The sequence below is a fragment of the Prionailurus bengalensis genome, chromosome A3 (genome assembly GCF_016509475.1).
Source record: "Prionailurus bengalensis isolate Pbe53 chromosome A3, Fcat_Pben_1.1_paternal_pri, whole genome shotgun sequence".
NCBI classification, from domain to species: domain Eukaryota; kingdom Metazoa; phylum Chordata; class Mammalia; order Carnivora; family Felidae; genus Prionailurus; species Prionailurus bengalensis.
Window position 1 is genome coordinate 90,041,909 of NC_057354.1, and position 20,454 is coordinate 90,062,362.

Here is a 20,454-nt window from a genome sequence, read left to right on the forward strand (position 1 = left end):
CTACTTTGTACTTTTATTTATGTGAGATAATGCTGTTTATAAGCAAGAGAGTGGGCATTCTAGTGTGGTCTTTTTAATTAAAGCAAGTGCTTGTTCACTGCATGGTAGTGTCTCTCTGATCTTGAGTCCTGCTTTCAGCTCTTCTTTCAAGGTATTCTCTTGGACAAGTCATTTAATATCTTTGGCACTCCTATGGGATTGATGGTGGAAGGAAAGAATTGGAAAGCTAAAAGGTCCCTTGTAGCTCTAAAAGTTGGTGATTTAGAATTGGATTGGGCCTAAAAAACAGGGTCAGTCTCTGCTTTCAGTATTATAATACTGAATTAGAGTTGAATTCCTGGAATGAGAAGAAAATAGTAGATGATTATAAATATGCACTAAATAATAATGCCATTTGTTCAAAATGTACTAAATGCCATCTGGTATAGTAGATGTAGGTATCATTTTAACCTTAATATAATCATCAGAGGTAGATATTATTACCTCAATTTATATATTTTAAAAACCTAATATTTGGGGGGGGTGGGTCCTGGGTGGCTCAGTCGGTTAAGTGTCCGACATTGGCTCAGGTCATGATCTCACAGTTTGTGAGTTCAAGGATGTGTTGGGCTCTGTGCTGACAGCTCAGAGCCTGGAGCCTGCTTCCGATTCTATGTCTCCCTCGCTCTCTGCCCCTCCCCTGTTCACGCTGTGTCTCTTAATAATAAATAAACATTAAAAAAATTTAAAAAAAAACCTAATACTTAGAGAAATTAGACGTTTTGCCCAGGATCACATGTCTATTATTAAGTGTTAGAAATGGCATTCTAATCTAGGTTTGTCTGACTCCAAAGTTCATAATAATTCAAACTACATATATACACATACATACTCATCTGTATACGTGTGTGTATATAAAATGTGTAAGCATATATGTATTAAGTATTTTTAAAGCTTTTTATTTTGAGATTTTAAATTTAAAGAGTTACAAAAGTGGTAGAGTTCTTGTATTAATTATTTTTTGATGTGTAACCTATTACCCTGAAATGTAGCAGCTTAAAATAATAAATATTATCCCAATGTTAGTATGGTTTTCTGTGGGTCAGAAATTTAGGTGAGGCTTAGCTGGGTGCTTTCGTCTCAGGGTCTCTTATGGGGTTGCAAACAAGGTATTGTCTGCAGCTCTGGTCCCATTTCAAGACTTGACTGAGACGATGTACTTCCAGGCTTGTTCACATGACTATTGGCCAGAGACATCACTCCCTTCCTTCCATAAGGCAGCTCAAATATGACAGCTAAACTTCCCTCTGAGTGAGCATGTGAGAGAACAAGAGAGGATGCCCAGGGCAAAAGTCTTAGTCTTTGTAACCTAACCTTGTAAGGGAATCTCACCATTTGTGCTATATTCTGTTCAGTAGAAGTGAATCAGTATTTCCAGCTCACCCTCAACGGCTAGAGATACACAAGGGTATGAATTACCAAGAGGCAGAGATCATTGAGAAATATCTTGGAGGTTACCAGTATGTCCTTTACCAGATGTTCCCCTGTGTTAACATCTTACCGTAACATCATAACCATAAAACATATACCAAAACTAAGAAATTATCCTTCATATAAAATTATAACTAAAATGTAGAGTGATTTGGATTTCATCTCATTTTTATGCACATGAACATTTTTTGCTTCAGATCCAACCCAAGATGCCACTTTACATTTTAGTGGTCCTGTCTCCTTTATTTTCAATAATCTGTGTCAGTCCTTGTTTTTTTGTTTTTTTGTGTTTTTTTTTCAACGTTTATTTATTTTTGGGACAGAGAGAGACAGAGCATGAACGGGGGAGGGGCAGAGAGAGAGGGAGACCCAGAATCGGAAACAGGCTCCAGGCTCTGAGCCATCAGCCGAGAGCCTGACGCGGGGCTCGAACTCACGGACCGCAAGATCGTGACCTGGCTGAAGTCGGACGCTTAACCGACTGCGCCACCCAGGCGCCCCAAGTCCTTGTTTTTTTATGATCTTGACACTTTAAAGAGAATTGGTTATTTTGGAGAAAGTTTTTTTGTTTTTTTTAATTTAACTTTATTTTTTGTTTTTTAAAATTTACATCCAAATTAGTATATAGTGAAGCAATGATTTCAGTAGATTCCTTAATGCCCCTTACCCATTTAGCCCATCCCCCCTCCCACAACCCCTCCAGCAACCCTGTTTGTTCTCCATATTTATGAGTCTCTTCTGTTTTGCCCCTTCCCTGTTTTTATATTATTTTTGTTTCCCTTCCCTTATGTTCATCTTTTTTGTCTCTTAAAGTCCTCATATGAGTGAAGTCAGATGATTTTTGTCTTTCTCTGACTAATTTCACTTAGTGGAGAAAGTTTTGATTTAGTTTTCTCTGATGTCTCAAGACTAGGTTGAGGTTATGCATTTTCAGTGCATTTCATTGGGGAGCACATTAAGTTGATACGCATTACTGGTGAGGTTAACCTTGATCACTTGGCTAAAGTGATGTCTACCAAGGTTCTTCACTGTACAGTTACTGTTTTTCCTTTTTAAATACTAGATATTTGGGTAGAAACTGGTAGACTATGCAAATATCTTGTTTCTGCTTAAAACTTTGATCACTAATTTTAGGCTTCATCACTGGATCTTGCTTGTAGCAATTACCACTCTGGTATTCGGATGGAGTTTTTATACTTTCATTCCTTCTACATGTATTAATTGGAATTTTTCTGCAAGCAAGAGCTGTTGTTCCTCCCTCATTTATTTATTCCTTTAGTTATTCATGTATATCAGTATGGATTCAATATAGGAGCTATACTCCTATTAGACAAAATAGGCTTTAAGCCAAAACCAGTAACAGGAGACAGGGAAGGCCATTATATACCAATAAAGGGGTCAGGTGATGTAACAAGATGATAAACAGTTGTAAATATGTACACAACCAACATTGGAGCATCTAAGTGTATTAAGCAAATACTAATCATACCTGAAGGGAGAAATAGATAACAATATATTAGTAAGGGACTTCAGTACCCTTCTTTCAACAATGGAGAATAGTACTTAGAACCAAAGGTATAGCACCAGGTTAGCTCATTGTTACTAGGATGTCAGTGCTTCTAGCAGTTAATAAAGCTCAGGATTATATGTATGTATATTAACTCATGCATATACCTACTTCTCTGCTTATTCTCATCTCTGTTAATGTGTATGTGTTTGTGTATATTTGTATATGTAAATATTTTTTAAACCACAGGTCAGTGTTGATACCTTCAACTAATCTTGAACCACAGGGTTGATTATAAACTTTTACCCTTGTTTTTAACTTCTTTCTTCAGTAGTAATAAACCTGGCTCTCATTATCTGCAATATATTTACCCTAGTATATAAATTAGATAGTTTCAGAATTCCCAGGTGAAAAACAAATTCTCCTACTTGAGTACAGTGTTTATATATACCTACCTTTCTTTTGAATTTAGCGTTATGGTATCCAGTCAAAACACTGCTGACATTTCTTAGGTCGTGTTCTTTTTTTTTCTTTTCTATACACTGTGTGTCAGTACATGATTCATTTATAATACAGTTAGTTTCATTTGTCACATCCTGCATTCCATCTTTGCCCTTGGTTGATTTTGGTTAATTTTTAATAATTTACATAGTGCAAAACTTTTTGTGGTGTACAATTCTATCATTTGTGATAAATCTACCATCACAGTTTCATACAAAGCATTTCTATCCAAAAATTTCTGCATGTCATCTCCTTAGAGACAATTCCTCCTGTGACCCCTGGTAATTCCTGCTTTGTCCTTTTCTTAGCCTTTCTAGAGTGTCCTATAAATGAAATAATAAGATATGTAGCAGCCTCTGGGTTTAGTTTCTTTTACTTTGAGAAGCACATTTAAGATTCATCCATCTTTTTTTATGAAGCAGATGTTTTACTTTTTATTGCTTTATTAAAAACAGTAATATTTTATTATTCCTTTATATGACAATTCTTTTGTACAGATTACCACAGTTTGTTAATCCATGCATTCATTCTTTGAAGGATATTTGTGTTGTTTCAACTTTGGGGTGTGATTACAGTTAGAGCTGCTGTAAACATTTGTGTGTCAGTGTTTGTTTCTGTAGGGTAAATATTCAGGAGTGGGATTGCTGAGTCATGTGGTGTATTTGTGTGGTTAACCGTGCAAGAACTGTTTATCTTTGCATTTTCACTAGCAATAATACATGTTCCAGTTACTCTGTGTCTTTGTCAGCATTTTGTAGTGTCCATATACTTTAGCCATTTTTATAGTTGTACAGGGATACTTCAATATAGTTTTCATTTGTATTTCCCTAATGGCTTTTCTTCACTTCCTGTGATTTTTTTTTACCATCCTTATTGGTGAAAATGATTTTATAATAGGGTTTTATTTTCTTACTGTTAAATTTTGTGAGTTCTGAGTATGTTTTGGATATACAACCTTTGCTGGATATGTTGCTGGCAAATACCTTCTTGTAGTATGTGACTTATCTTTTCATCTACTTAATGTATTGAGTCTTTCACAGAACAAAGGTTTTTAATTTCAATGAAGTCCAGTTTACTGATTTTTTTTTTATGGCTTATGCAATTGGGGTGACAGTCCTTTTCTTTCAGTACTTGAAAAATATTTTGCTTCTCTCTAAATTCCATGGTTTCTGATGAGAACTCTACAGTTTTGGAATCATTATTCTCCTGTACATTTGAAGCAATGTGTTATTTTTCCCTGGTTGCTTTCCTTTTTTTGTTTTGCTTTGAATCAGTTGGTCATGATGTTTGTAGGCATGGATTTCTTTGGACTATCCTGTTTGGAGTTTGCTGTGCTAATGGTTTTTATCTTTCATCATATTGAGGCAGTTTTAGCCCTTATTTATTCAAGTATTTTTTCTGTACCACATTCTTTCTCTTCTCTTTCTACATCTCTGATGACACAAATGTTTTTGGTATTATCTTACAAGTCCCTGAAGCTCTGTTGATTTTTTTTTTTCCAATCTTTTTTTTTCCCCCTCTCTTGTTCAGATTGAATAATTTCTGTTTTTCTGTCTTGGAGTTCACTAAGTCTTTCCTCTGACATTTCCATTCTGCCATTGAGCTCATCCAGTGAGTATTTTATTTCACTTGTATCATTTTTTAGTTTTAAAATATCTGCCATTTCGGGGTGCCTGGGTGGCTCAGTCAGTTAAGCATCCAGTTCTTGATTTCGGCTCAGGTCATGATCTCACAGTTTGTGAGGTCGAGCCCCACGTTGGGCAGAGCCTGCTTGAGATTCTCTATCTCCCTCTCTCTGCCCCTTCTCAACTCATTCTCTCTTAAAAATAAACATTAAAATTTTTTTCTGCTGTTTCTTCTCTTTATTTGCTGAGACCTTGTCTTGTCATTACTTTTGAGGGTATCCACTCTTACATGTTGCGGGATTTTATAATAGCTTCCTTAAAGTTTTTGTCAGATAATTTTAACACGTCTTTCATCCCAGCATTGGTGTCTGTTGATTTTCTTTTCCCACATGAGTTTAGGTTTTTCTGGATCTTCATATGCTGAGTAATTGTGGATTGTATTTCATAATATTGTGAGATAACTAGTCTCATTTAAATCCTATAGAAATTTTCGATATTTTTGTTTTAGCAGGCAATCAACCCATTTGCATTCAGGTTACAAATTATAACCAGCCTTCTGTGGGTTATAGTTCCGTGTGAGTTCAACTTTCAGAGCTTTTGCACTGCTATCCACATTTGACCTGCATGTGTGTGTACCCAGTGGCCAGTCCGAACTTGGGTAGTAGGCTATCCCATACTTCTGTTCTCAAAGTTTAGGTATGCTCTTTAGGTTCAGATCCACACACGCATGGCTCAGGGATAGGCCCAGGAGATTATAAACATATGTTAAGGAGTTGATTTTCTTTCTACAGTTACCCCTTGAGCTCTCCTTTCTTTTTTTTTTTTTTATAATCTTTTTTTTTTTTTCAACGTTTTTGTTTATTTTTGGGACAGAGAGAGACAGAGCATGAACGGGGGAGGGGCAGAGAGAGAGGGAGACCCAGAATCGGAAACAGGCTCCAGGCTCTGAGCCATCAGCCCAGAGCCTGACGAGGGGCTCAAATTCACGGACTGGACCGCGAGATCGTGACCTGGCTGAAGTCGGACGCTTAACCGACTGCGCCACCCAGGCGCCCCTGAGCTCTCCTTTCTTGAGTCCCAGGACAGAAAGCTGGAACTTAATTTACCCCTTCTCTTCTGTATACATCCTGTGACTACTTTGTGTCCGTTTCAGGTGGCTCAGTACAGAGGGGAAAGATCAACAGAGGTTTGTCCCACACTCTTGAAACCAAACCTCCTATATTGGAAGAGAAAATTTTTCCTCCCTCAGAATTTTAAGCTCTTCCTAGCCCTTGTTACTGCTGTACTACTGCCACCATGAGATTACTTGAGTGTTTGAGCTTACTAGAAGACACAGAAAAAAGATTTTCATGCTATTTCAGTTCCCGCTCCTCTGTCCTGACTAGAGGGCTTCTGGAGGTTTTTGTCTGTGCTAGGGCCCACCTCCAGGTTTCAAGCTATTTTGAGTTCAGACCCCAGTGGATGACAAAGGAAAGAATGGTAAACTGATATCACCATTAAAATTTTTTTTAATGTTTATTTATTTTTGAGAAAGCAAGCAAGAGTGAATGAGGGAGGGGCAGAGAAAGAAAGAGGGAAATAGAGGATCCGAAGCCTGCTCAGTGCTGACAGCAGACAGGCCGAGGTGGAGCTCAAACTCAAGAACTGTTAGGTCATGACCTGAGCTGAAGTCAGACAGTTAACTGACTGAACCACCCAGGTGCCCCAGACTTAAACCATTTTGATAGTGCTTCGAATGTTGATCATCTTCACCAATTTGCCTACTTCTGTTATTTTTCAGTCTTCTGATAGGTGCTCTGTGTAGACTCTCTAGGTTTTATGTATACAGTTGAGAGAGACTGGGTCTGTTATGGTTACCCAGCACTGGAACCAAATGTACCATTTCTTCATTCCCATCAAAGTATATGCAAGTTCGAATTACTCCACATCTTTACCAACACTTGATATTTCAAGTTGTTTTTGTTATGAGCCATTTTAAATGTGGATGTGAAAGAGTATGTTATTGTGGCTTTAATTTGTGTTTCACTGATGACTTATGACGCTAACCATCTTTTCTGTGTTTGCTTGATATTTGGATGTCTTTATGAAGTGTCTGTGGTCCCATTCGTTTATTTGATTGTTTGTCTCATTATTATGAAAGTTTTTTTTATATATTTCAGATACAAATTATCTGTGTATTACACGTACTTTTTTCACAGACTGTGGTTTGATTTTTGTTTTGTTTTTTTTTCAATATATGAAGTTTATTGTCAAATTGGTTTCCATACTGATTTTTGTTTTCTTACTGGTACCTTTTGAAGAAGAGAAAGTGTTATTTTTTACAAAAATTGTTAGTTTTTCATTTAAGGTTAGTACTTTTCATGTCTTCTCTAAGAAAATATTGCCTAACCCAATGTGTTGAAAATTTTCTCCTATGTTTTCATCTAGAAATATAGTTTTAACTTTATGTTTTAAGTCTGTAATATATGCAATTTGAGGATCATTTTCTTAGATATTACAGCACCATTTCTGAAATCTTGATTATTTCCTTATTGAATTTAGTTGGCATCTTTGTCAGAAATCAGTTGGCCTCCTATGTGTGGGTTTATTTTTGAGTTCTTACTCTATTCCTTTAATTTATCTGTTTTTATACCAATACCATGATGTCTTGATTTATAGTAAGTCTTAAAATCAAGTTGTCCTGTAACTTTTTAAGAAAAATTTTCAACATTATTGTTATCTTAAGTCCTTTGCATTTCAATATAAATTTTAGAATAACCTTACTGATTTCTCTAAAAATGCTACTTGGGATTTTGTTTGGTATTGCATTGAATCTGTAGATCATTTTGTGAATGATTGATATCTTAATAATACCAAGTATTCCCATGCATGAACATTTTTTTCTGCTTATTAATGTCTCTCAGTAACATGTAATTTTCAGTGTGTAGGCCTTGCACATCTTTTGTTAAATTTATTCCTAAATATTTTACGTTTTTTTGATGCCATTGTATATGGTATTTGAAAATTTTTATTTTCTAATTATTTGTTGCTTGTATAATAGAAATACTGTTGTTAAGCCGGCTTACAAATGTCAACAGATTAATTTTAATTTTAATTTTAATTTTAATTTTAATTTTAATTTCTTACTTATGGGCCAGAGCTTCCTATGGGATAATTTAGGGCAATAGGTACTATGACCATAGAGTATTTAGATAAACTAATAGTTCCATTGTTTAAATTGAGGCATATCTGTTGTCCTCTGTTTTATGTTCAGTAACTCCCCTAAGATTTAGGGACTGTCTTGTTTAAATTTAATGAGTAACCCCAGGTATGATGTTTATTCTTCATAGAAAATCACATTGTCAGGGAGCAGACAGAGCAGTTTTACTCCTTTCTTTCCAGTCTTCGTGGCTTTGTTTCTTTTTCTTACCTAATACACTGGCTAGGACATTCAGTATAATATCAAGTAGAAGTAGTAAGAGCAGACATCTTGTGGATTTAGTTTTTCATCAAGTGTGATATTACCTGTAAATTTTTAATAGATGATCTTTATCAGATTAAGGATATCCTCTTTTGTTGTTAGTTTGCTATGAGTTTTTATTATGAGTGGGAATTGAATTTTGTCAAATGCTTTTAATGCTTTATGGAGGTGATCATATGTGTATTCTCCTGTTTTCATTGATGTGAATTACATTGATTAGATTTTGAATGTTAAATTTTATCTTACATTATTGGGATAAATATAAACTTTTTTATATTTATTACTGAATTCAATTTGCTAACATTGGTCTTTAATTTTTTTTGTTTATTTGAGAGAGACAGAGAGAGGACATGAGTGGGGGAGGGAAAGAGAGGGAGAGAGAGAATCCCAAGCAGGTTCCACACTGACAGCATGGAGCCAGATGCGGGGTTTGACCTCACGAACCATGACATCATGGCTGGAGCAGAAATCAAGAGTCAAGAGGCTTAATCAACTGAGCCACCCAGGCACCCCTAGGGGTCTATAATCTTTTTGATTACAGAGCTATGGTGGCTTCCAAAAAAAGAAAAATTGGGAAATATTCACTTTTTCATCATTTTCTGAAAGAGTACGTGTCAGATTGGTGTTGTTTGAATTAAATCTACCATATTACGTTTTGTTTTCTATTTGTGTCATCTGGTTTTTGTCCCTTCTTTCCTGCCATCCTTTGTATTGATCATGCATCTTTTATTACTTTGTCTTATTTTCCTTATTGGCTTTTTTATATACATATTTTTTTGATAAATGGGATGGATCCCGCCCCAAATTTGGTTTAGATATGTAGGGTTATTACATTTTTCACACCAAGAGGATTTGAGAGGAAGTTTATTATTCACATAGGGACTCCTGGGGAGAGCTGGGTGGGCACAAACAGGTCCAGGCCATCTTGGGCAGAATGAGTGGATGGGCTTATAGTGGCTAGGAAGTAGAACTGGGAATGGGTTCTGTGTATGGGAGGTTTACATTTTCTGTTGGTGCCAAAGAAGGAGGTACTCACATTCAGGCTTTCTTATCAGCCTGTTCAGATGTAGGGCCATAGGTGATGCTTAAAAAGAAGTCAGTAGTGAAATATCAAAAATGGAGCCAGACTTCATTACAGTACATGTTATAGAGATTACCATATTCACCCTTAATTTATATATTATCCTTAATTGCTACCTAACATTTTATTTTTACATCTTTGTAAAATATCTATGGAGATATTTACCTATAATTTTCTTTTCTTGTAATATCTTTTGGTATGAGCATTGGGCTGACCTCATAAATATATTAGGATACTTTGAAAGAGTTTGTCTAAGGTTGGTATTCTTTCTTTCTTAGGTATTGGGCAGAATTCACCAGTGAATCCATCATGGCCTGGAGTTTTTATTATAGATTCAATTTATTTAATAGATATGACTATGTAAATTTGCTTTAGTTTTAAAAATTTTTTAAGTAATTTTTTCTATTTTAACTTGTCAAAATTTGTTGACATGAGTTATTTTCATAGTATCCTACCCTTTCAATTTCTCAATCTGTAGTGATATTAACTTTTTTATGTCTGATATTGTTAATTTTCGTTTCCTCTTTTTTTACTTAATTGCTCTTTCTGGGGGTTAAACGATTTGGGTTTTGTTGATCCTCTAGTGTATGTTTTCTTTTTAAGGTTTTTGCTACTATGTTTATTTTTTTCCTTCTGTTTTGGATTTTAACCTAATGGTCTTTTTCTACCTTCTGAGAATATACAGGTTTTTTTCATATTCATTAATGTTTAGTCTTTTCCTTATATAGACAGATTTTTATGTAGTTTCTCATCATCATCTTTATTCTAAGTATTTTCTCATTTTTTTCTTTCTAAAGTTTTATTTACATTCTAGTTAGTTAACATACAGTGCAATATTAGTTTCAGGAATAGAATTCAGGATGTGAGGGCGATCTGGCTGCGACATCTGTCACCTCATTGATCGCCGGGGTTGATTTGGCTGATATGGCTGGCTAGGCAAGTGGCCCCTTCCTCCCTCACCACTCCATGTGTGTCCCTCCTGAAGCTGCGCGCTTGGTGGAAGAGGATGACCTTCCCTGATAGAGGAGGACCGTTCTTCGGTCAAGGGTATAGGAGTAGCTGTGCTCCCCTGCTAGAACCTCCACACAAGCTCTCGGGAATAGAATTCAGTGATTCATCACTTATGTACAAAACCCAGTGCTTATAACAAGTGCCCTCCTTAATACCATCACCCATCTAACCCATCCCCCACTCGCCTCCCTCTAAATATTTTCTCATTTCTGTTACAGTTTTTTGTTGTTGTTCTATGGGTTATGTAGAGATGTGTTTTTTTAAATAAATGTTCATTTATTTTGAGAGACATATATACATATATAGAGAGAGAGCGAGAGCGAGCACGTGTGTGCTAGCAAGCAGGGGAGGGGCAGAGAGAGGGGGAGAGAGAGAATCCCAAGCAGGCTCCATGCTGTCAGCACAGAGCCTGACGTAAGCCTTGATCCCGTGAACCATAAGATCACAACCTGAGCTGAAACTAAGAGTTGGACGCTTAACCGACTGAGCCACCCAGGCACCCTGAGATGTGTTTCTTAATTTCCAGTTATATAGGAACTTTCTAATTATTGCTTGTTTCTAGTTAGTTCCATTGTGGTCACTGAGATAGTATTCTGAATGATTTCAGTATATTTAAACATTATAATTGCTTCATGTTATGGTATATTTTTATTTTTATCAATGTGCAGTTGAAAGGAGTATGTATTCTGTAGTTCCTATATGTGCTATTTTGTATATGTTACGTCAGTTTGGCCCAGTTGATCAACTGTCATGTTGAAATCTTTATTTTTACTGAATTGTTATCTGCGTTAGCATCTGAGAATATTATGTAAATATCTCCTTTTTTTTTATCCTTAACCATTTGGGAGTAAGTTTTTGACATGCTGCCCATCACTATATCATTTCCTATATGAAAGAACATTTTCCTACATAACCCCAATAAAGCCATAAAAATCAGGAAATTAACATCAGTGCTGTATTTTGTTATTATTTTTTTTAATGTTTATTTATTTTTGAGACAGAGACAGAGTGTGAGCAGGGGAAGGGCAGAGAGAGAGGGAGACAGAATCCAAAGTAGGCTCCAGGATCTGAGCTGTCAGTACTGAGCCCTGTGCGGGGCTCGAACTCATGAACTGCGAGATCATGACCTGAGCTGAAGTCAGACACTTAACTGACTGAGCCACCCAGGCACCCCAACATCAGTGCTGTATTACAGATACTATTCAGGTTTTCTGGTTGTTCCCATAAGGATTTTTATAACAAGAGGAGGCAGTTCAAACCACATGTTTCACTTAGTTGCCATGGCTCTAATTCTTTTCTAGAACATTGCTTTAGTCTTTCCTTCACTTTCTTGACCTTTGGGAGATTACAGATCATTTATTTTGTAGAATGTTTTTCGATTTGTATTTGATATTTCCTCACGATTAGGTTTGGGTTATGTATTTTGGGCAAGAATATGACAGTTGTGACATTCAGTTCTCATGATATTTTATCAGATGTTGCATAATTTTCATTTGTCGCACTGACAACTATACATTAGTTACTTAATAAGGTTTTGGCTGCTAGTTTCCTTCACTGGAAAGTTACTCTTTTCCCCTTTGTAATTAAGTCTCTTGTGGAAAGTACTATGACATTATGTAACTATCTCATTCCTTTGTAAACTTTGAGTTTGTTTATTATATCCATATAGAAGCATGCTTTCTTATTTCATTCAGTGGGTCTTTTTTACTTTTTACTTTAAAAATATATAGACTCAGAAGAGATTACAAAAATAGTTTAGAGAGTCCCAGGTACCCATCACTCAATGTAATATCTTACATAACTTTAGTACATTATCAAAACCAGGAAATTGACATTAATACAGTACAAATAAGCTAGACTATAGACCTTCATCTGATTTCATCAGTTTTTGCATGCGCTTGTTTTTAAATGTATATATGTATAATTCTGTGAAATTTAATCACATGGATTCATATAACCACTATCCTAATCAAGATACAGAGTTCTGTCATCACAAAGGAATTCCCTTTACAGTACACTATTGTGCCCTGCCCCTTGCCTTCTTTAACCCCTGCAAATCAGTGATCTGTTTTTCTACTATATGCTTTTGTCATTTGGAGAAGGTTCTATAAATGGAGTCATATAGCATATAACCTTTTGAGATTAGCTGTCTTTACTCAGCCCACTGACCTAGAGATCCATCTGGGTTATTGTATGTATCAGTATTTCTTTTTATTGCTAAGTAGTATTCAAATGTATGAACATATCACAGCTTATTCTGTAGAAGGACATTTGATTGTTGCTAGGTTTTTACTACTGCTGACATAGCTGCTGTGAAAATCCATGTACTTATTTTTACATGAACGTAAGTTTTATTTCTCTAGGACAGTGACTGTCAACCAGGGGTGATTTTGTCCCACGGAGACATTTGGCAATATCTGAAGACATTTTTGATTGTCACAACTAGGAAGGAATTTTCTATTGGCATCAGGACTGCTGATGATAAGATCCTAGAATACACTGGACAGTCCCCACAAGGAATTACTTGGTTCAAAATGTCTGTTAGCTCCAAGGTTGAGAATCTCTGCTGTAGGATAAATGCCCAGGAGTGTGATTGTTGGGTTGTACGATGAGTATATGTATATTTTGTAAGAAACAGCCTAATTATTTTTCACAGTGATTGTACCATTTTACATTTCTACTAGCAAAGTTTGAGGGATCCAGTTTCTCTGTATCCTTATCAGCTTTTGGTACTCCCAATATTTTTTATTTTAGCCATCCTAATAAGTATATAGGGGTATTCCCTGTCATTCTGATTTGCATGTCCCTAAAAGGCTAATAATGATGATGAACATTTTTTCATGTGCTTGTTTTCCATCTGTATATTTTCTTTGATGAAGTGTGTTCAAGTTGTTTTGCCATTTTCTAATTGCACTGTTGTGTTTTTTAACTGATTAATTTAGATTTTATATCTGTTCTGGATACATGTTTTTTGTTGGATATGAGGTTTGCAAATATTTTGCATCGTAAAAAATCATATTTTCTTACTACGTTTAACGTTACTATTGTAATTTGTTTTCATTCTGAAAATGTCACTGATCTGATGGCCTGTGGCAGCCCCTTCAGGCAGGCTTCTGTATCCATTTGACATGTCTCTGTTATCTTTTGGACATGTCTTTGTTTCTGGCATGAGAAGATATTTCAGGCTCATCTTGTACTTTGCCATCCTCTGGAATTGGCCATTTCTCCAAGGATCCTGGTTTCTTCTAGTGGAAGGTGATATTTAGAAGCCAAGATTTGAGCACTAGGTGTACATATGGCTATTGGACTGCTCCCAGCCCTCGCAGTGGATATGTGCATGCACACATACACACACACACACACAGACACAGACACACACACACACACACACACTCATTTGCATTTATTTTTTCTTTATCTATTAAAAACCATAAACTCACACCAGTATATGGAGTTCTAAATGAATTTCATTTTACTTTTTTTCTCTTTCTGTATTTGTAACTCCCTTATCCAATAGTGAGAAACCTCACTTCCGATGTGTTTTATGTCTTTATTTGGCCAGTCTCCCATTCTATAATTAATGTCCCATCTCTCCTGCCATCCTCTTCCCAACCAGGATTCTGACTCACTACTTGGATTCTGACCCTCCATTCAGGCTACCTTTTTGTGTGGTTCTGCTTCTCCCCCTGCTTGGGCTTTGACACTCCATGCTAGACTACCCCTCAACATGGATAACCTCCCCACAATTTGGTCTCGGACTCTCTCCACCCCCCCCCCCATCACAATGCTCACCCCATTCATATAGATAACCTTTCTCACCCACTTTAGCCTCTGACTCCCCATGCTGGACTACCTCTTCACATGGGTGTCTTCCTCATCCTACTTAGGCTTTTGATTTCTTACCGTGGGCCTCTCTGCTTGGGTGTTTTATTCTGTTCAGGATATGGCTCAAGATGTAGACATCCTCCTTACCCTGGCTCTAATAACCCAGGCCAGACTACCTTTCCTTACTCTGCTTGATCTCTGACTACCAAACTGGGCCACCTTCCATCCCTGGATGACACCCTTCTTCTGTAGGGGATCCAACTTCCCAATCCAGACTGCCTCTCCATGAAGATATTTTATATACTCTGCTCCGGATCTTCCACTCTATGTCAGGCTGCCCCACCCTAGAGACACCTTCCGCATTCTGCTTGGGATCATCCCACATGCCAAGCTGGATCTGTGTCTCCATGGAAACTGTCCTCATCCTGATCAGACTCTGATACTGTATACCAGGCCACACCTCCACAGAGATTCTCTTCTTGCCCTGATTGGCTTACGATACCCTGTGTTAGGCTACTCTTTAATCCGGGCACTCTCCTTAGAACTAATAATGTTCTGATACCTTACTCTGGGGTACTGTTGCCTTATCCCATGTAGGTGCCTACCTTATTTTGTCCATCTAATAGCTTTAAAATGTAATTGTTCTGGAAAGTGTAATTGTTCAGGAAGGAAAAGATAAAAGGAAGGGGAGAATTAAAAAAATTATGTTTAAATTCTAGTTAGTTAACATACAGTGCAGTATTGGTTTCAGTGATTCATCACTTACTTATAATATCCAGTGCTCATCACAGCAAGTACCCTCCTTAATGCCCATCACCCATCCATCCCATCCCCCACACACCTCCCTCCATCAACCCTCAGTTCTCGTTCATTAAGAGTCTCTTGTGGTTTATTCCCCCGGTCTCTTTTTTCCCCCATCTTCTTATATAGTCATCTGTTTTATCTTCTTAAATTCCACATATGAGTGAAATTATATTGGTAGTTGCCTTTCTCTGCCTGACTTAATTCACTTAGCATAATAAACTCTAGCTCCATCCACAATGTTGCGTATGGCAAGATTTCATTCTTTTTGGTGGCTGAGTAGTATTCCAGTGTGTGTGTGTGTGTGTGTGTGTGTGTGTGTGTATATATACCACATCTTCTTTATCCATCATCATTCAACGGACAATGGGGCTTTTTCCATTGTTTGACTATTGTTGATAATGCTGCTGTGAACATTGAGATACATGTACCCCTTTGAATCTGAATCTGTATCTTTGTGTCCTGTGGGTAAATACCTAGTAGTGCTTACAGGATTGGAGGGTAGGTCTACTTTTAACTTTATAAGGCACCTCCATACTGTTGTCCAGAGTGGCTGCATCAGTTTGCATTCCCACCAGCAGTGCAAGAGGGTTCCCTTTTCTCTGCATCCTTGACAACACCTGTTGTTTCTTGTGTTTTTAATTTTAGCCATTCTGACAGGTGTGAGGTAGTATCTCCATGGTTTTGATTTGTATTTCCCTTATGATGAGTGATGTTGAGCATCTTATGTGTCTGTTAGCCATCTGGATGTCTTCTTTGAAAAAGTGTCTATTCATGTCTTCTGCCCATTTCTTCACTGGATTATTCTTTATAGATTTTGGATACCAACCCTTTATCAGATAGGTCATTTGCAAATATCTTCTGCCATTGTATCAGTTACCTTTTAGTTTTGTTGATTATTTCCTTTGCTGTGCAGAAGCTTTTTAGCTTGATGAAGTCCCAGTAGTTCATGTTTGCTTTTGTTTGTCTTGCCTTTGGTGACTTGTCTAGTAATAAGTTACTATGGCCAAGATCAGAAGTTGCTGCCTGTGTTATCCTCTAGGATTTTGATGGTTTCCTGGCTCACGTTTAGGTCTTCAATCCATTTTGAATTTATTTTTGTGTATGGTGTAAGAAAGTGGTCCAGTTTCATTCTTCTGCATGTTGCTATCCACTTTCCCCAACCATTTGCTGAAGAGACTTGTCTTTTTTTCCCCTTGGATATTCTTTCCTGCTTCTGTGCAGGAAGCAGAAAGCAGGAAGCATTTCTCGGTTTTTTGTTCTATTCCCTTGATCTGTGTCTCGTTTTGTGCATCCTACTGTCTTAATGACTACAGCTTGGTAATACAGCTTGAAGTCTGGAAATATGATGTCTCCAGTTTTGCTTTGCTTTTTCAGGATTGTTTTAGCTATTTGAGGTCTTTTCTGGTTCCATATAAATTTTAGGATTGTTTGTTCTAGCTCTGTGAAAAATACTGTCGGTATTTTGATAGGGAGTGCATTAAATGTGTAGATTGCTTTGGGTAGTAAGACTTTAAAAATATCTGTTCTTCCAGTCTATGAGCATGAAATGTTTTTCCATTTTTTTGTGTCCTCTTGAATTTCTTTCTTAAGTAGTTTTCAGAATACAGATCTTTTACCTCTTTGGTTTATTCATAGGTATCCTACAGTTTTTAGTATAATTATAAATGGGATCGATTCCTTGATTTCCTTTCCTGCTGCTTTATTATTGTTGTAGAGAAATGCAACCAATTTCTATATGTTGATTTTATACCTTTGCTGAATTCATGTATTCGTTCTAGCTTACATTTCTTTTCTACATTTTTTAAAATTACCACAGGACATTTTTGTTGCTTGCTTATTCCATTTCATGCATATGAAATATAGAACATAGAGGTATATGTGAAAAGCTGCATATGTGTGTGTGTGTGTATGTACTTGTATAAATTATACACAGACACACACAGAGACTTTAAGTGCCTTCCTTCTTTCCTGTATGCCTGTACTATGTTGGGTTTTATTCGAGCGTAAAAAAAAATTCTTTTAGTATTTCCTGAGGTCTGCTGGGAATCTGTTCTGGGTGTTTTTGTTTTGTTTTGTTTTTGTCTACATTTGATTCTGAAAATTAGATTCTAATTTTCTGTTACGATTCCTTATATTTTTATCTGTTTAATCTTCCATATTTTGATCTCTTAATGTACTCACAGTCATTTTAAAGTCCTTTCTGCACTAATTCCAGTATATGAATCCTTTGTAAATCAGCTTTTCTTGTTTTTTCTCTCATTTTTTAGTCACTTTTTCCTGCTTGACAGATTCTGTAACTTTTTATTATGTTGTGAATTAAAACATTATAAGGACTGAAGGTGGTGTTACTTTCCACCAAAAGGATTTGCCCTTTCCTCTGTTAATCATACAAAATGAGAAGAAAGAGAGGAATTGCCAGAAAAGATGGCAGTGTAGGAGGACGCTGGGCTCACCTCGTCCTGCTGATCACTTAGATTCCACCCACACCTGCCTCAATAACCCAGAAAACCATCAGAAGATTAGAGTACGGACTTTCTGGAGCCAAGTGTAGACAAGAGGCCCACTGAAGAGGGTAGGAAGGGCGGAGAGGCGGTGCGCTACATGGACTGGTGAGAGGGAGCCGGGGCAGTGGAGGGGCAGCTGGCCCGGCAAGGCGAAATCCCCGAGTCTGGCTTGCAAAAGCGGGTCGTGGGGAGACTGCATGAGTTCTGACAGCCAGTGGGATTTAACATCTGGAATGTTATAAGTCAACAGCTCTGCTCGGAGAGCGGAAGGGTGAGAGGACAATGGGAGGGAGAGTTGTTGAGCCCTGGAAGACAGAGCTCAGCTCGGTGGGGAACAAAGGTGCTGGCCAGCACCATGTCCCTCTCCCATCCCCCAGCTAAAACCCCAAAGGGAACCAGTTCATCGAACTTGCTTGCACCGTGCAAACACCCAACGCTGTGCTTCTGTGGATCCATCCCTCCGATGGGGCGGCCTCTCTCCCGGTGCTGCAGGGCCCCTCCTGCAGGGGACCACCAACTGCAAAGTGAGCTAGAGCCTGTCCCTCCCACCCCTGTGCACTTTGCACATCCACCCCGGCTAATATACCAGATCCCCTCAAACCAGCACCACAAGCCTGGCATTGTGCAAGTAGCCCAGACAGGGGCCACACCACTGCACAATGAGTCCTGCCCCTGGGAGAGGGGATGATAAGGTACACACCAGTCTGACTGTGGCCCCGCCCACCAACACAAGTTACTCAGGACAGCACAGGGAAAGTGGCCTGCAGTTTCGGGCCACCCCAGGGACTATCCAAAATGACGAAATGGAAGAATTCTCCTCAAAAGAAACTTCAGGAAGTAGAGACAGCTAACGAATTGATCAAAAATGATTTAAGCAATATAACAGAACATGAATTTAGAATAATAGTCATAAAATTAATCACTGGGTTTGAAAAAAGTATAGAGGACAGCAGAGAATCTGTTGCTACAGAAATCAAGGGACTAAGAAATAGTCATGAGGAGCTAAAAAAATGCTATAAATGAGGTGCAAAATAAAATGGAGGTGACCACAGCTCAGATTGAAGAGGCAGAGGAGAGAATAGGTGAATTAGAAGATAAAATTATGGAAAAAGAGGAAGATGAGAAAAAGAGAGATAAAAAAATCCTGGAGTATGAGGGGAGAATTAGAGAACTAAGTGATGCAATCAAACCCAACAATATCTGTATAATAGGAATTCCAGAAGAGGAAGAGAGACAGAAAGGGGCTGAAGGTATACTTGAACAAATCATAGCTGAGAACTTCCCTAATCTGGGTAAGGAAAAAGGCATTGAAATCCAAGAGGCACAGAGAACTCCCTTCAGACGTAACTTGAATCGATCAACTGCACAACATATCATAGTGAAATTGGCAAAATACAAGGATAAAGAGAAAATTCTGAAAGCAGCTAGGGATAAACATGCTCTAACGTATAAAGGGAGACCGATAAGACTAGTGACAGACCTATCTAATGAAACTTGGCAGGCCAGAAACGAATGGCAGGGAATGTTCAATGTGATGAACAGAAAAAATATGCAGCCAAGAATCCTTTATCCAGCAAGTCTGTTACTCAGAATAGAAGGAGAGAGAAAGGTCTTCCCAAACAAACAAAAACTGAAGGAATTCATCACCACTAAACCAGCCCTACAAGAGATCCTAAGGGGGATTCTGTGAGTGAAATGGATCAGATGGACTTGACAGATATATTTAGAACTCTGCATTCCAAAGCAACAGAATATACTCTCTTCTCGAGTGCACATGGAACCTTCTCCGAGATAGATCGCATACTGGGTCACAAAACAGCCCTTCATAAGTATACAAGAATTGAGATCATACCATGCACACTTTCAGACCACAATGCTATGAAGCTTGAAATCAACCACAGGAAAAAGTCTGGAAAACCTGCAAAAGCATGGAGGTTAAAGAACACCCTACTAAAGAATGAATGGATCAACCAGGCAGTTAGATATGAAATTAAAACATATATGGAAGCAGATGAAAATGAAAATACAACAATCCAAAGGCTTTGGGATGCAGAGAAGGCAGTCCTAAGAGGAAAATACATTGCAATCCAGGCCTATCTCAAGAAACAAGAAAAATCCCCAATACAAAATCTAACAGCACACCTAAAGGAAATAGAAGCAGAACAGCAAAGACAACCTAAACCCAGAAGAAGAAGAGAAATAATAAAGATCAGAGCAGAAATAAACAATATAGAATCTAAAAAAACTGTAGAGCAGACCAACGAAACCAAGAGTTGGTTTTTTTTTTTGAAAAAATAAACAAAATTGATAAACCTCTAGCCAGGTTTCTCAAAAAGAAAAGGGAGATGACCCAAACGGATAAAATCATGAATGAAAATGGAATTATTACAACCAATCCCTCAGAGATACAAGCAATTATCAGGGAATACTATGAAAAATTATATGCCAACAAACTGGACAACCTGGAAGAAATGGACAAATTCCTAAGCACCCACACACTACCAAAACTCAAACAGCAAGAAATAGAAAGCTTGAACATACCCATAACCAGTGAAGAAATTGAATCAGTTATCAAAACTCTCCCAACAAACAAGAGTCCAGGACCAGATGGCTTCCCTGGGGAATTCTACCAGACATTTAAAGCAGAGATAATACCTATCCTCAAG

At 37.6% G+C, this 20,454-nt stretch overlaps 1 protein-coding gene across 3 annotated transcripts in view; it reads left to right on the forward strand.

Moving 5' to 3' along the window:
• The window catches only part of ALMS1 (ALMS1 centrosome and basal body associated protein), a 221,667-nt gene that overhangs the window by 105,728 nt on the left and 95,485 nt on the right, over window positions 1-20,454 (forward strand). The window lies entirely within an intron of this gene.